This window comes from Puntigrus tetrazona, unplaced genomic scaffold, assembly GCF_018831695.1.
Source record: "Puntigrus tetrazona isolate hp1 unplaced genomic scaffold, ASM1883169v1 S000000993, whole genome shotgun sequence".
Lineage (NCBI taxonomy): Eukaryota > Metazoa > Chordata > Actinopteri > Cypriniformes > Cyprinidae > Puntigrus > Puntigrus tetrazona.
The window spans coordinates 1,282-16,377 of NW_025048588.1; the positions used below are offsets into that span (position 1 = coordinate 1,282).

At 35.0% G+C, this 15,096-nt stretch overlaps 5 pseudogenes; all 5 read right to left on the reverse strand.

Moving 5' to 3' along the window:
* Window positions 1-1,681: 1,681 nt before the first annotated feature.
* On the reverse strand, window positions 1,682-1,800 carry LOC122339341 (annotated as a pseudogene).
* Window positions 1,801-7,583: 5,783 nt separating this feature from the next.
* On the reverse strand, window positions 7,584-7,702 carry LOC122339323 (annotated as a pseudogene).
* A 280-nt stretch (window positions 7,703-7,982) lies between these two features.
* On the reverse strand, window positions 7,983-8,100 carry LOC122339344 (annotated as a pseudogene).
* Window positions 8,101-8,376: 276 nt separating this feature from the next.
* LOC122339330 lies at window positions 8,377-8,495 on the reverse strand (annotated as a pseudogene).
* A 6,125-nt stretch (window positions 8,496-14,620) lies between these two features.
* Window positions 14,621-14,739, reverse strand: LOC122339274 (annotated as a pseudogene).
* Between the last annotated feature and the right edge of the window lie 357 nt (window positions 14,740-15,096).

The window sequence follows — 15,096 nt, forward strand, 5'->3', positions numbered from 1 at the left end:
CCTTCTTATTTGTCCTTTCCTCTGTCTTTTTTCTATGTTGTCCTTCCTTGCTTCTTTCTTCAGTGTCCGTTTTTTGTTTTGATCTTTCATTTCTTGTTCATCTTTCTCCACGTTATCCGGAAATCTTTAAAACTGTCCGATATTTCCATTTCTGTCCCTTTGAGTGTCCTGTTCTCGTGTCGGTTCCTTCTTCTTTTCATTCTCTTTTATTCCTTCTCTTCCTCTCTGTTGCCCATTCCTCCATCTGTTTCTTTTTGGTTGTAGCCCTTGTTGCTCTTGTCCTTTATCAAATTCTCCTCTCCAAGGCCCCTGTTTCCTTCATGCACCTGTCTGTCCACCCCGATGTTCCATACCTCCTTCCTCCTCTCTATCCCACACTCGCAATTATTTAAAATTTGTTGACACTCTGGGCACTTTACTGCATTGCACTCTCTTGCAAATGTCCCCTTTCTTTACATTTGTAGCAGGTGAAATCAGGGCATTCTTTTTAGCAGATGTTCAGGGCTCACGCACAGCCTACAAGTCTTCACCTGATGGCTGTGCATCACCCGAAAGTACTCATGCCCTTCTGCTGTTTCAAGCTTGGTGTTGTAGGCAACGATGCCACCTCCTTGGGGAACCTTACTTTAGGAACCTTGTTCCATCTTCGACGCCAGTGCCCAGTAGCATCTTCTTTTAATTTTTGAGATGGGATTAACTCCCCATGACTCCAATTTTCCCATAATTTCTTTATCATCAAGGTAGACGGACAGGTGCATGAAGGAAACAACATAATCTCTATTTTGCAGTCTTTTAACCTCACAGTTCACTCCTTTGATTAAGAGTCCATCAGTAAAATACTCACATATTTCCTCCTTTTCCATCGTTAGTTCAAATTCTTTCCCTTTGCCTTGGTCTTAGCGCCAGAATTGTCCCATTTCCACATTTGTCCGTCACTGCTTTAATAATATCCACCGCTGTCACATCGCTCACATTTTCCATTCACAATCACCGTAGCCTCCTTTAAATATTTCTTTCGTTGACCCTGTTCTTCATGTTTTGATCCATTCTATTTCCAACTCGTAGTCGCTTATCCAGTCCAGTGTCGCTTGTCGCGGCGTGTTCCTCCTCCCGCTCCAGTGCCGCTTGCCTTATGTGTTCTCGTGCCGCCCAGTGTCATTTGCCATTAATCCGCCCATTGAAGAAAAGAAGAAAAAGAAAAAGTGGGTATGTAATCCACCCTCCAGCAAGCAAAAAGCTGCTGTTGGGTGGTTTTATAACTGAAAAAAACAACAAAAACTAACTTAAACTAAAGAAAAAGCAAAATACAAACACAAAAATTAACACAAAATGGAGGAGAGCCTTCCTTCCTACTGCAGCCAACAATAACTTCCTGTGTGCTCTCTAGCGCCAACAGGGTGGTATGGCTGTGTTTAAAGCTGCTGCAAAAAGACCCTATTTTAAGGTGAGGCACACTAAGTGCCATTATACTAGATAATGAATGAAATACAAAAATATTTAAAAATAAGGTACATTAAAGATAAGAGCATTAGTTAAGTAGTTAAAACAGTCAAACTCTGTTTAAAGAACAGCTACTTTAAAGGCAATTGAATTAAATAAGCAGTAAGGGAAAGCAAAGAGCTGGTCAAACTTTGGCCACACTAAGGGCCAGTGTATTAGATAAGTAGTGAAAAACTCAAAAAACTTACAGCACCTGGCATTCCTAGGCAGTCTCCCATCCAAGTACTAACTAGGCCCAACTCTGCTTAGCTTCTGAGATCAGACGAGATCAGGTGTGAACAGGGTGGTATGGCCGTAGCGTAAAGCTGCTGCAAAAAGCCCCTATTTTAAGGTGAGGCACACTAAGTGCCATTATACTTGATAAGTAATGAATGAAATACAAAAATACTTCAAAATGAGCTACATTAAAGATAAGAGCATTAGTTAAGTAGTTAAAACAGTCAAACTCTGTTTAAAGAACAGCTACTTTAAAGGCAATTGAATTAAATAAGCAGTAAGGGAAAGCAAAGAGCTGGTCAAACTTTGGCCACACTAAGGGCCAGTGTATTAGATAAGTAGTGAAAAAACTCAAAAACTTACAGCACCTGGTATTCCTAGGCAGTTTCCCATCCAAGTACTAACTAGGCCTAACTCTGCTTAGCTTCTGAGATCAGACAAGATTTTTCTTTTTTTTTTTTTTTTTTGAAAAACTCAAAACTTACAGCACCTGGTATTCCTAGGCAGTCTCCCATCCAAGTACTAACTAGGCCCAACTCTGCTTAGCTTCTGATATCAGACGAGATTTTTTTATTTTTTTTATTCAAATGTTAAGAAATAAATACATTAAAAAAAAAACATAAATCACAAGAAATAAATCACATCTCAAACATCTCCTGGTAGCAACACTTCAAAACTATTCCCAACTCTTACAATATATGGATTATTTTTTGTTATACAATGATCAAACAATTCCATATTTTCAATCATTTTACAATAATTATATAAATCTTTTATTTCATCCATCAAGATCTGTTTATATAATAAGGATAGCGACAGTTTCTTTTCTTTTGTTTCATAATGTTCCTTCTTTTTCCATATTATGTATCTTGCAATCGTTAACTTATAATTAAGTGCATACTTGTTTTTAGCCTTCCTCAAATCCAAACAAAAATAGCACATCCCATTCTCCAGAGTAAGATTGTCTTCTATACAACAAATCACATACCATCTTTTTTTAACATTTTAAAAATTACTTAACTTTCTACATTTCAAAAATAAATGCAAAACTCCTTCCTTTTTATCCAAACACACTTTTTACATAGTTCATCTTGCGTGTTAAACCAATTTTATATAAAATAATTTCCGTCATCACACAATTGTGTCTTTAATAGGAAATCAAAATTTTCCAAAGCCGGACTTTTAAAATTAGCTTTACATTTTTCCATATTTCAGAAGCATCAAAATAATCAAATAGCTTCTCCCAATACTCTATTGCTTTAGGTTTTACAAAGACTACCTTACGTATACAACAGTAAAACATCTTGATGACACATTCATTCAACGGAATCTTATCATCTCTCTCTTTCAAAAAACCTGTGGTTTTTCATTCTCAGATTCTTTTTCATTGTCCTCAATTGCTTTTATCCATTGTTCTGGTATTGCTACTTTTAATTTTATATACTGATCTTCAATATTCCTTTTGTCTTCTATATCTTCCTTTCCTCCAGTGAATCAGTTATCGCTTGTGTAGGTAGAAATCCAGGTCTCACTTCATATAATATATCTTTTATTTGTCTGTAGCCTACTGCAAACCAGTTTTCGTGAAACATTGTTTTTTCCCTTTATTATTTAGGTTTAAAACAAAGGTTGTCGAGGTACTGCTTTCTCCCTTCAATCTTTACATACACCTTGTCATAAAACATTTTCCAAGTTCTCAGTAGTTCTTTGTAGAACTCCGGTATATTTCCTATCATCTCATCTTTAAAAGCCATCCATAAAAAGTCATCTCCTATTTGTCCACACTTATTCATAAAGTAACTCATAACACTTTTCCATGGGATGTTATCTTTATTTAAAACCTTTTTACCATTTTAATCCTCATGCTTTTCATTCTTAGCCATGGATCTATCAGTCCTAATCCCCATCTTCCACATTTCCAATGATTGTATTATATGTAATTTTAGACGGCTTACCAGCCCAAAGAAATGTTAAGATCATAGCTTTTATTCTCTTATATACCCATATTGGTAAGCTTTACAACACTTAAAACGTACCACATTTTGGATAAAAAGAGAATTTAATACAAGCACCTTCCCTTTTAGAAACAGTACTTCTGTTTCCAAAAATGTAATCTTTTATCCATTTTGTTCAGAATTTCGTTCCAATTTATTTCTCTCTAGTTACAATCTCATCGTATCCAAGCGTAATGCCTAAAATTTTAATATTGCTTTTTTGTTCTTTAAAACACCAATTTATTTGTGGAACTTCTACCTTTCCCATTTTAACATATTCAGATTTTTCCTTATTTACCTTTTTGCTCCTCGAACCACTACAATATTTATCAAAAATCTCTATAGCTTTCTCAACACTATTGGAATCCTTTAAAAATAAAGTGGTATCATCTGCATACTGGAAAATCTTTTGTTCCATTTCATTACCTTCTATTAAAATACCTTTTATTTCTTTTTTCTCCATTTATTGCTAAACCTAACGGTTCCGCGACTATAGTGTACAGTAAGGCCGATAAGGGACATCCTTGTCTTATGGATCTTGAAATTCCTATGTAATCTGTTAAAACCATTTATTTTAAAACAACTAATAATTTCTGTGTAAAAACATTTCATCCACTTTAAGAAATTATTCCCAAAGCCAAATCTTTTAAGCAAATCAAATAAATATTTATGTTCCACTCTATCAAACGCCTTTTCTAAATCCATACTAAATAGAAACCTCACCTTTTTTCTCTTTTGTATACCAAATTAAGTCTCTAATACTCATACTGTATCTGCTATATCTCTTCCCAGTATACTGTACGCTTGATTGGTCGTGATGATGTGTGGTGTTACTCTTTTTAAGTCTATTTGCAAAGATCTTTGCTAATATTTTGTAGTCTGTATTGAGCATACTCAACGGTCTATAATTCCTCAAATCATCTTTATTTCCTTTCTTTTATATATTATTTTAATCATACCTCTCTTCATACTCTCACCAATTGCCCATTTTGAAAAATCATTAAGAACAGATCTTTAGAATTGGTGTTAAAACATCTTTAAAACCCTTATAAAATTCAGAAGATAAACCATCCAAGCCAGGGCTTTTCCTGTTGCTTAATTGTGTTATAGCTTTTTTATCTCTTCTTCTGCTATATCACTATCACACATTTTTTATCATCTTCTGTTACTTTTACTTTAATTTGATTTAACAAGAATTCTTCATCTTCTACATTAACTCCTTCTGTCTTAAATAAAACACTATAGAAATCCTGGACAGCTTTTAATATTCCTTCTTTATCTTTTATGTTTCTACCTTCTAAAGACACATTTTTTATTAGGTCAGCTTTTTGTCTTGTCTTTTCTACCTCATAAAAAAACTTTGTACTTCTTTCTCCTTCTACTGTATTCTTATTTTACTTCTTATTCTAGCACCCTCACATTTGTCTTCTTCCATTTTTTTAAGTTTCTCTTCAAGCGCTACTATTTTCCTAATGTCTGTGGTTCCTTCACTTACCTTTTCATTTCATTTTCCCATTTTTTGCTTAATTCTCTTTCTTTAGCTCTTTTTGCTTTCTGTATTTTCTTAGAAAATTCTATAGATAATCTTTTAATGTCTGCTTTTATATTGTCCCACCATGTGCATATTGCTTCATCGTATATAGAACATCATTTACACTATTAATTATTACGTTTTCAATTTCCATTTTGTAAAAATCATTCTTTAAAAGTTCTGCATTACACCCATACCCCTGGTCCTCTCTCCACACCACTGAAATCCATCACATAAATAAAAATCATGATCGCCTCCCACTGTACATTTTATAAAACACTTTTGAAATAAAATGCTCAAAACTCCTATTACATAAAAGAAAATCTATTCTGCTTTGTTTTAAACTGCTTTTCACCCACTGTCTTCTTTGAATATTCTCTTTTTACTCTATTTTCTTTCTCTCCATACATCTACTAATTGGTGTTTATACATCATACTTTTCAATTCTTTTCTTCCAACATCGGCTCTGTACACCATGTGATCTTCAGCATCTATTCTTTCTAAAATAGTATTAAAATCCCCTATAATAACAACGCTCTTACATCCAATAATCAAATCATTCAGTTTTTAAAAAACGTAACTCTTTCTGTATCTTTATTTGGAGCATGTATATTACATATTATTATTTCTTCTCCTTATCCATAATTTTTACAATTAAAATCCTTCCATTATTATCTTTAAATAAAACTTTTGTTGATTCCACTGCTCCTTCTAACAAGTATCGCCAGACCTTTTTCTTATTGACATCGTTGTTGTACCATATTTCTCCATCCCAGCCTTTTTTTAAGATCATCCAATATTATTTCATTCCATCCAGTCTCTTGAATACAGATAACATCACATTGCTTTGTTAAATTGATCACATTTTCAAATTTCCATTTAGATGACAATCCTCTAACATTAATCGAGACCAGACTTAAATTACTCATAATAGGAGAAAGAAGAAACAAGAACCAAAACAGCCAATCATCAATATATTTTCTCTGATATCTAAGAATTTATATCAACTTGTTCATCATTTTGTCTTGTCTTCTTACTTCTTTCCTTAACTTTTGTTTCTTTAATACCTGTTCAATATTTATTTTGACCTCTTGTCATTTTACGCCTTTTGTTTAGAATGTCCAGAGTTCTACTTTCAAGCTCAAAGTTAATTTCAGCCGCTTTCATCGCTTACCTCCACTTCAGTCCATCCAGCTGCAACTTCACTCGTTGTTGCACATTCCTTCTCTTTCGCTTTGTCCTTCATTGTTAGTTATACACTGTGTCTCCAGTCTCCGTTGTATGAACTTCAATTTCTTTATCTCCATTGTCCTCTCTCCTCATACGCTCCTCCTCTCCTCGCTCACGAAGATCTTCAGAAATTACATCCGCCTCCTGAATTTCATCTTTGCTTGGCTCCTCCGCGCGCTTCTGTGCCTCGGTCTCCATTTCATTATTGTCCTCCTCCTCAGATTCACAGTTGCACCTCATCCACGCCCTTTCACAGTCTTGGCACCGCTGGGCTTGACAGTCCCGAGCAAAATGCCCTGTTCCAGACATTCTCTGCAGGTGTATTGAGGGCAGTCTTTTTTTCATGCTCTGTATAGCGCAAATTCTGCAAGTCTTCAGTTGGTCATCATGAATTACTCTAAAATATTTTGGTCCTTCCTCCGTGTCAAATCTACATTATATGGCAAAGTCACAATGTCCTGTGGAAATTTAACTTTTATAAATCTTGTTCCGCCTGCAACTGCTGTGCCTGGATAATATCTCCTTCTTAACGGAAGATAGGATTCACTCTCCAATCCACCAATTTCTGTATTATTTCATTGTCTTTATGTAGTTGGGCAAATGCAAAAAGAGACCATTTTTTCTAGTTTACATAGTTTTTTGATCTCACATCTTTGTTCATCTAATATGTAACTAATATGTAACTCAAAAACAACAGCCTTAAGAAATTATCAAAAAGAAAAAAAAAAATAATAATAATAACAGCAAACAAGATGGAGGAGAGCCTTCCTCTCCCTACTGCAGCCAAAAACTCTGTGTGCTTTCTAGCGCTAACAGGGTGGTATGGCTGTAGCTAAAAAAGCTGCTGCAAAAGCTCCCCTATTTTAAGGTGAGGTACACTAAGTGCCATTATACTAGATAAGTAATGAATGAAATACAAAAAAATACTTCAAAATGAGCTACATTAAAGATAAGAGCATTAGTTAAGTAGTTAAAAACAGTCAAACTCTGTTTAAAGAACAGCTACTTTAAAGGCAATTGAATTAAATAAGCAGTAAGGCAAAAGCAAAGAGCTGGTCAAACTTTGACCACACTAAGGGCCAGTGTATTAGATAAGTAGTGAAAAACTCAAAAACTTACAGCACCTGGTATTCCTAGGCAGTCTCCCATCCAAGTACTAACCAGGCCCAACTCTGCTTAGCTTCTGAGATCAGACGAGATCAGGCGTGAACAGGGTGGTATGGCCAAAGAAGCTAAAGCTGCCAAAAAGCCCTTATTTTAAGGTGAGGCACACTAAGTGCCATTATACTAGATAAGTAATGAATGAAATACAAAAAAAAAAAAATACTTCCAAAATGAGCTACATTAAAGATAAGAGCATTAGTTAAGTAGTTAAAAACAGTCAAACTCTGTTTAAAGAACAGCTACTTTAAAGGCAAATTGAATTAAATAAGCAGTAAGGGAAAGCAAAGAGCTGGTCAAACTTGACCACACTAAGGGCCAGTGTATTAGATAAGTAGTGAAAAACTCAAAACTTACAGCACCTGGTATTCCTAGGCAGTTTCCCATCCAAGTACTAACTAGGCCCAACTCTGCTTAGCTTCTGAGATCAGACGAGATCAGGCGTGAACAGGTGGTATGGCCGTAAGCTTCTAAGCTGCTACAAAAGCCCCCTATTTTAAGGTGAGGCACACTAAGTGCCATTATACTAGATAAGTAATGAATGAAATACAAAAAAAAAACTTCAAAAATGAGCTACATTAAAGATAAGAGCATTAGTTAAGTAGTTAAAAACAGTCAAACTCTGTTTAAAGAACAGCTACTTTAAAGGCAATTGAATTAAATAAGCAGTAAGGGAAAGCAAAGAGCTGGTCAAACTTTGACCACACTAAGGGCCAGTGTATTAGATAAGTAGTGAAAACTCAAAACTTACAGCACCTGGTATTCCTAGGCAGTTTCCCATCCAAGTACTAACTAGGCCCAACTCTGCTTAGCTTCTGAGATCAGACGAGATCAGGCGTGAACAGGGTGGTATGGGCGTAAGCGAAAAGCTGCTGCAAAAAGCCCCCTATTTTAAGGTGAGGCACACTAAGTGCCATTATACTAGATAAGTAATGAATGAAATACAAAAAAATACTTCAAAATGAGCTACATTAAAGATAAGAGCATTAGTTAAGTAGTTAAAACAGTCAAACTCTGTTTAAAGAACTGCTACTTTAAAGGCAATTGAATTAAATAAGCAGTAAGGGGAAAGCAAAGAGCTGGTCAAACTTTGACCACACTAAGGGCCAGTGTATTAGATAAGTAGTGAAAAACTCAAAACTTACAGCACCTGGTATTCCTAGGCAGTCTCCCATCCAAGTACTAACTAGGCCCAACTCTGCTTAGCTTCTGAGATCAGACGAGATCAGATGGAATTTTTTTTTTTTTTTTTTTTTTTTTTATTAAAATATTTTTCAATCAATCAATTACAATAAAAATATACTTTCTCTTGTACAATATCCACATCACATATCTCATAATTTCATACATTATTTAAACAAATTCTTCGCTCTCCGTAGCTCCTACATAAAATCTTTTAAAACACGATAGACATTTCTGTAAAACAACATAAAATGCATCCAGGATTTTTCACTTTTAAAATACACATACAATTTGTCCATATATATTTCAGCTTTCCTTTTAAAGACAGTCCAAACATCCAAAACAATTTGTTCCTTTTGGCCACAATTCTCCTCTCCCATATTGCACTTTTCATTAACATCACAAACAGATTAATAAAGGCTTTGTTTTTACACTTCTTTTTCCCATCCAAACATCAACACTCTGTTCCATTCCATAACATTTTCATCCCATTCTTCCGTCAAGTCTTTGATTAAACATTTACATTTCCTTAAAAATGCCTCCAGTTCCTACACAATATAAAAAACAGATGTAAAATCCCCTCTTCTTTTTCTTTGCACACTTTGCACATTGCATGTTGTTCCATCCCTATTTTTTGTAAAATAACTTCAGTAAAAACAAAAATAAAATACTCCAAACATTCCAACTTTGTTTCACACACTTCCCTCATGTTTCTCCATATACATTCTTCTTTTAGATTGTTGAATTTTTCCACCCAGTACTTATTTACAGTTGGCTCTTTAAAAACACCATCTCTAAAAACACAATAAAACATTTTACAGTACATCCCTTTAAAATCATAATATTTTTCCCCAGTTTCACATTAAAATGTTCCTCTGTTTGCTCTTTTCTTCCGTACTTCTATTCTTTTTAATCCACTCTTTAGGTATTTGCTTTTTTAAGGATTTCATATTTGTTTGTTATTTCTTGTTTGCTATATTCTTCTTTTTTGCTTCATCCATTGCATCCACAATATATTGTATTGGTAAAAACCCTTTTAAATTCATACAAGACATCTCTCTGCTTGTTATCCCCACTTCCATCCATTTCTTTAAAAATAGTTCTTTGTCTTGTTTTAAAATGTTGTTATTTAAGAACAGAGGTTGATTTAAAATGTTTTCTCTTCTTTGAGGGTTGTATACAATTTTACTTAAAAATTTTCCCCAGGCACTAAACATTTCTCTGTAAAACTCAGGTAATCCTTCTGTCATCCAAATTTTTGTTTTCATCCATAAAATACCATCCCCATGTTAAAATTCCCACATTTGTTTAAAAGTATTTCATTGTTTTTTCCACTCAAATTTGCTCTCTTCTTGTAGGTATTTCTTTACTATTTTAACTCTCAAAGCATTTTTTCTCTGTTCTACATCCATTAAACCTAATCCCCTTTTCACCGCCCCTAAAATCGTATTATATGCTATTCTTTTGCTGGTTTTCCTCCCATAAAAGTCAAGAAAACATTTCTTCAACTCCTTTTTCTGTCCACAAAGGCATCTCAGATACATTTAAAACATACTACAGCTTAGAAACCATTAAAACATTCAATATTAAAACCTTCCCTTTAAGTTTAGTGTTCTCAGTTTCCAAAAGTTTAACTCTTCTCTATTTCTGTTACTAGTTCCTCCCACATTTCATCTCTTTACTTTTCTCCCACTTTTCCCCATTAAAATTCCTAAAATCTTAATTTGTTCCACTTCCTTGAAGTTAAAACAATCCGTTAAAATCATAGCTTTCCCAAATCTGATATATACTGTTTTCTCCTCATTTATTTTACTCCCAGATCCTTTACAAAATTCTTTTACAACATTCATAACTTCTTTGACACTATCCTTTCTTTTACAATTATCGTTGTGTCATCAGCATATTGATAAACCTTCCCTTCATTGTTTTCGCTCAATTTCTATACCTATTATTCCTTCTTTTTGTTTTATAGCCAGTCCCAATGGTTCTGATACAAGTGAATAAAGTAAAGCTGAAAGCGGACAACCCTGCCTAATTGATCTTGTGATTTTAAAACAGTCTGTTAAAACCCATTACATTTTATCCTTGTTAAAGCACCCTTGTATAAAATCTCTATCCATTTGATAAATTTCCCAAAACCAAAACTCCTTAAAACCTCAAATAAATACCTGTGTTCCACCCTATCAAAAGCTTTTTCAAAGTCCAAACTAATTATATATCCATCTTCACCTTTATCCTTCATGTACCATATTGTATCTCTTATACTCATTTTTATGTCATCTATATCCCTTCCTTTCACTCCGTATGCTTGGTTTGTTTCAATTATGCTTGCATAACTTCCTTTAATCTGTTTGCTAAAACCTTGGCTAAAATTTTAAGATCCGTGTTCAACATTGTAATTGGCCTATAGTTTTTTAAATCTATTTTTTCACCCTTCCTTTTATATACCAGCTTCATTAACCCCATCCTCGTTCTTTCATTAATTTCTTCTTTTTCAAAAATTTCTTTAAAAACCTCATTTAAAATCTTTGTTAAAACTCCCTTTAAAACATACATAAAATTCAGTTCCCAAACCGTCTATTCCCGGACTTTTTTTTTTATTCAGTTCATTTATTGCTCTTTCGATCTCTTCTTCTCTGATTACTTGGTCACAATCTTTTTATCTTCCTCACTTACTTTTGCTTTTATCTGATTCAGCAGTTTCTTTTTTCTTCTCTTCCACGCCTCTTGCACTAAAACAGATCCTCATAAAAATCCTTTATTTCTTTTTAAAATATTTTCATTACCTTCTACAATTTCTCCATTTTTCCCTCGCATTTCCTTTATAATATCAGCTTTCCTTTCTTTTTTTTCAAATCAAAAAGAATTTTGTGCATTTTTCACTTTCCTCCACAAGATATTTAGCTTTGCTTTGTCTTTATTTTCTTTATTCAATTCAATTTCCAAACTCTTCTTTATTTCTCTTTCTTTGAACCTTTTGCATTTCTCAAAGTACTACAATATTTGATTGAAAATTTTTTGATTAAAAATTTGACATTCTCCCACCAGATTCTCTTATCCTCTGTATACATTTCATTTTCCTTTTCCTTTTCAATGACCTCTTTAACCTTCAAAACATAGTCTTCATTCTTAAAAATCTCTGTATTTAAAATCCATACTCCCGACCCCTTGCATGTTGCTCCAATCTATTTTAAAACGTAAAAACTTATGATCACTAAAACTGGTTTCTTCATATCTGATTTTTTCAATAAAATTCCTACATTTCTTGTACATAACACATCAATTCTTGTTTTACAAATAAAGTTCCCTACTATTTGCCTTCTTGAAAACTCCTTTTTCCTCCATTCATTTCTCCACACATCTATTAAGTTATTTTCTCTCATCAGTTCCTTTAATTCATTTCTCCCTGTGTCTGATTTAAAAACCATTCCTCCGCCATATCCTGCTTGCTAAAAACAGTATTAAAATCCCCATCATTATTATTTCTTTATATTTCTTTACAATATTTCTTAAAACATTAAAAACTCTTTCTTTTCTTTCTCTTCTTCTGTTGGTGCATGTACATTACTAAAATCAGTTCTACGTCCCTTCACAATTTACTTCAACCACCATACATTTCCCATCTTATCTTTATACACTACATTGCTTGAATTAAAAACATTTTTTCTCATTAAAAAGCCACTCCTCTTCCAAGCCTTCCATCTCCATTGTTATACAAAATATCTCCATCCCATTTCTTTTATAGTCCACCATCACACTCTCTTTCCAATTTGTTTCTTGCAAAACGATAACATCTTCTCCTTTACATTTTTCTTTCACTCTTTCAAACTTTCTCATGTCCATCAGTCCCCTTGCATTAAAAGTAACACAACTAAAAACCATTAAAAAAAGAAAATAAATACTTAAAAACCATTATTCTCCATCTTCCCTCCAGCCCTCTTAACGCTTCATACCTGTTTGCACTTGTCATTATTTTTTCCTTGCATTCTCCACGCTTTGGTTTTACTTTTTATTGTTCTCCTTCTTATTTGTCCTCTCTCCCTCTGTCTTTTTCCCCATACTGTTTGTCCTTGTTTCTTCTTCACTGTCCATTTCTTTGCTTTGAACTTCTATTCCTTGTCCATCTCTCTCCACAGCATCTAGAAAAGTTTTAAAACTGTCCGCTATTTCCATTTCCATCCACTGAGTGTCCTGTTCTGTTGTCTGTTCCTTGTCTTTGTCATTCTCTTTTTTTCTCCTTCACGTTCCTCTATGTTGTCTGATTCTCTTCTGTTTTTTTTGTTGTAGTCCTTCTTCCTCTTGTTCTTCATCAATTTGTCTTTCCTCCTCGTTGTTTCCTTCATGCACCTGTCCGCCCATCCGATCTTCCCTACCTCCTTCCTCTCCCTCCATCCAACATTCACATTTATTTAAAACTCCATGACACTCCGGCATCTGACAGCATTGCAATCTCTTGCAAAATGTCCTCTCTCCTCGCACTTATAGCACTTAAAATCTGGACATTCTTTGGCAGGGTGTTCTGGTTCATGCACAGCCTACAGGTCTTCACCTGATGGCTGTGCATCACCCTAAAATACTGCGGCCCCTCGGCTGTTTCCAACTTTGTGCTATATGGCAACGATGTCACTTCTTTGGGAATCTAACTTTTAGGAACCTTGTTCCGCCTCAATGTCAGTGCCCGGTAGCATCTTTCTTTTAACATTTGACATGGATTAACTCCCATCCTTCCAATTTCCTAAAATTTTATTATCATCAAGATAGACGGGCAGGTGCATGAAGGAAACAACGTAATCTCTATTTTGCAAATTTTATCTCGCAGTTCACTCCCTTTATTAAAAGTCCCATCAGTCAATTCCATGCTTCTTCCTTTTCCATTGTAAGTTCATATTCTTTCCTTGCCTTGGTCTTAACGCCAAAATCTTCCCATTTCCACATTTATCCGCCACCGCTTTTATAATATCCACAGCTCTCACCTCACTTACATTCTCCACATTCACAATCACAGTCGCCTCCTTTAAATATCTTCTTCTGCCAAACTTGTCTCTTTGTGTCTAGGTTTTTTCCATGTTCTTCTCGCTGTCGGTAATCCAGTCCAGTGTCGCTTTGTCATACGTGGTCTCGCCATCCAGTCCAGTGTCGCTTGCCGTGCCTCTTCCTCGTGCCAGTCCAGTGTCGCTTGCCATGCTTGTTCCTCGTACAGTCCAATATCGTTTCCCATGCTTCTTCCTCGTACAGTCCAGAGTCGCTTGCCATGCTTGTTCCTCGTGCCAGTCCAGTGTCGCTTGTCGTTAATCCGCCCATTGAAAAAAAAGGAGAAAAGAGAAAATAAAAGCATGTGAATTCACCCTCCAGCAAGCAAAATGCTGCTGTTGGGTGGTTTTATAACTGAAAAAACAAACAAAAACTAACTTAAACTAAAGAAAAAGCAAAATACAAAGACAAAAATTAACACAAAATGGAGGAGAGCCTTCCTCTCCTACTGCAGCCAACAACTTCCTGTGTGTTTCTAGCGCCAACAGGGTGGTATGGCCGTAAGCTAAAGCTGCTGCAAAAGCCCCTATTTTAAGGTGAGGCACACTAAGTGCCATTATACTAGATAAGTAATGAATGAAATACAAAAATACTTCAAAATGAGCTACATTAAAGATAAGAGCATTAGTTAAGTAGTTAAAAACAGTCAAACTCTTTTTAAAGTACAGCAACTTTAAAGGCAATTGAATTAAATAAGCAGTAAGGGAAAGCAAAGAGCTGGTCAAACTTTGGCCACACTAAGGGCCAGTGTATTAGATAAGTAGTGAAAACTCAAAACCTACAGCACCTGGTATTCCTAGGCAGTCTCCCATCCAAGTACTAACTAGGCCTAACTCTGCTTAGCTTCTGAGATCAGACGAGATCAGGCGTGAACAGGGTGGTAAGGCCAGAAGCTGAAAGTTGCTGCAAAAAGCTCTGTTTAAGGTGAGGCACACTCAAGTGCCATTATACTAGATAAGTAATGAATGAAATACAAAAATACTTCCAAAATGAGCTACATTAAAGATAAGAGCATTAGTTAAGTAGTTAAAACAGTCAAACTCTGTTTAAAGCACATCTACTTTAAAGGCAATTGAATTAAATAAGCAGTAAGGGAAAGCAAAGAGCTGGTCAAACTTTGGCCACACTCTGGCGGCCAGTGTATTAGGATAAGTAGTGAAAAACTCAAGAACCTACAGCACCTGGTATTTCTAGGCAGTCTCTCCCACTCCAAGTACTAACTAGGCCCAACTCTGCGAAGCTTCTGAGATC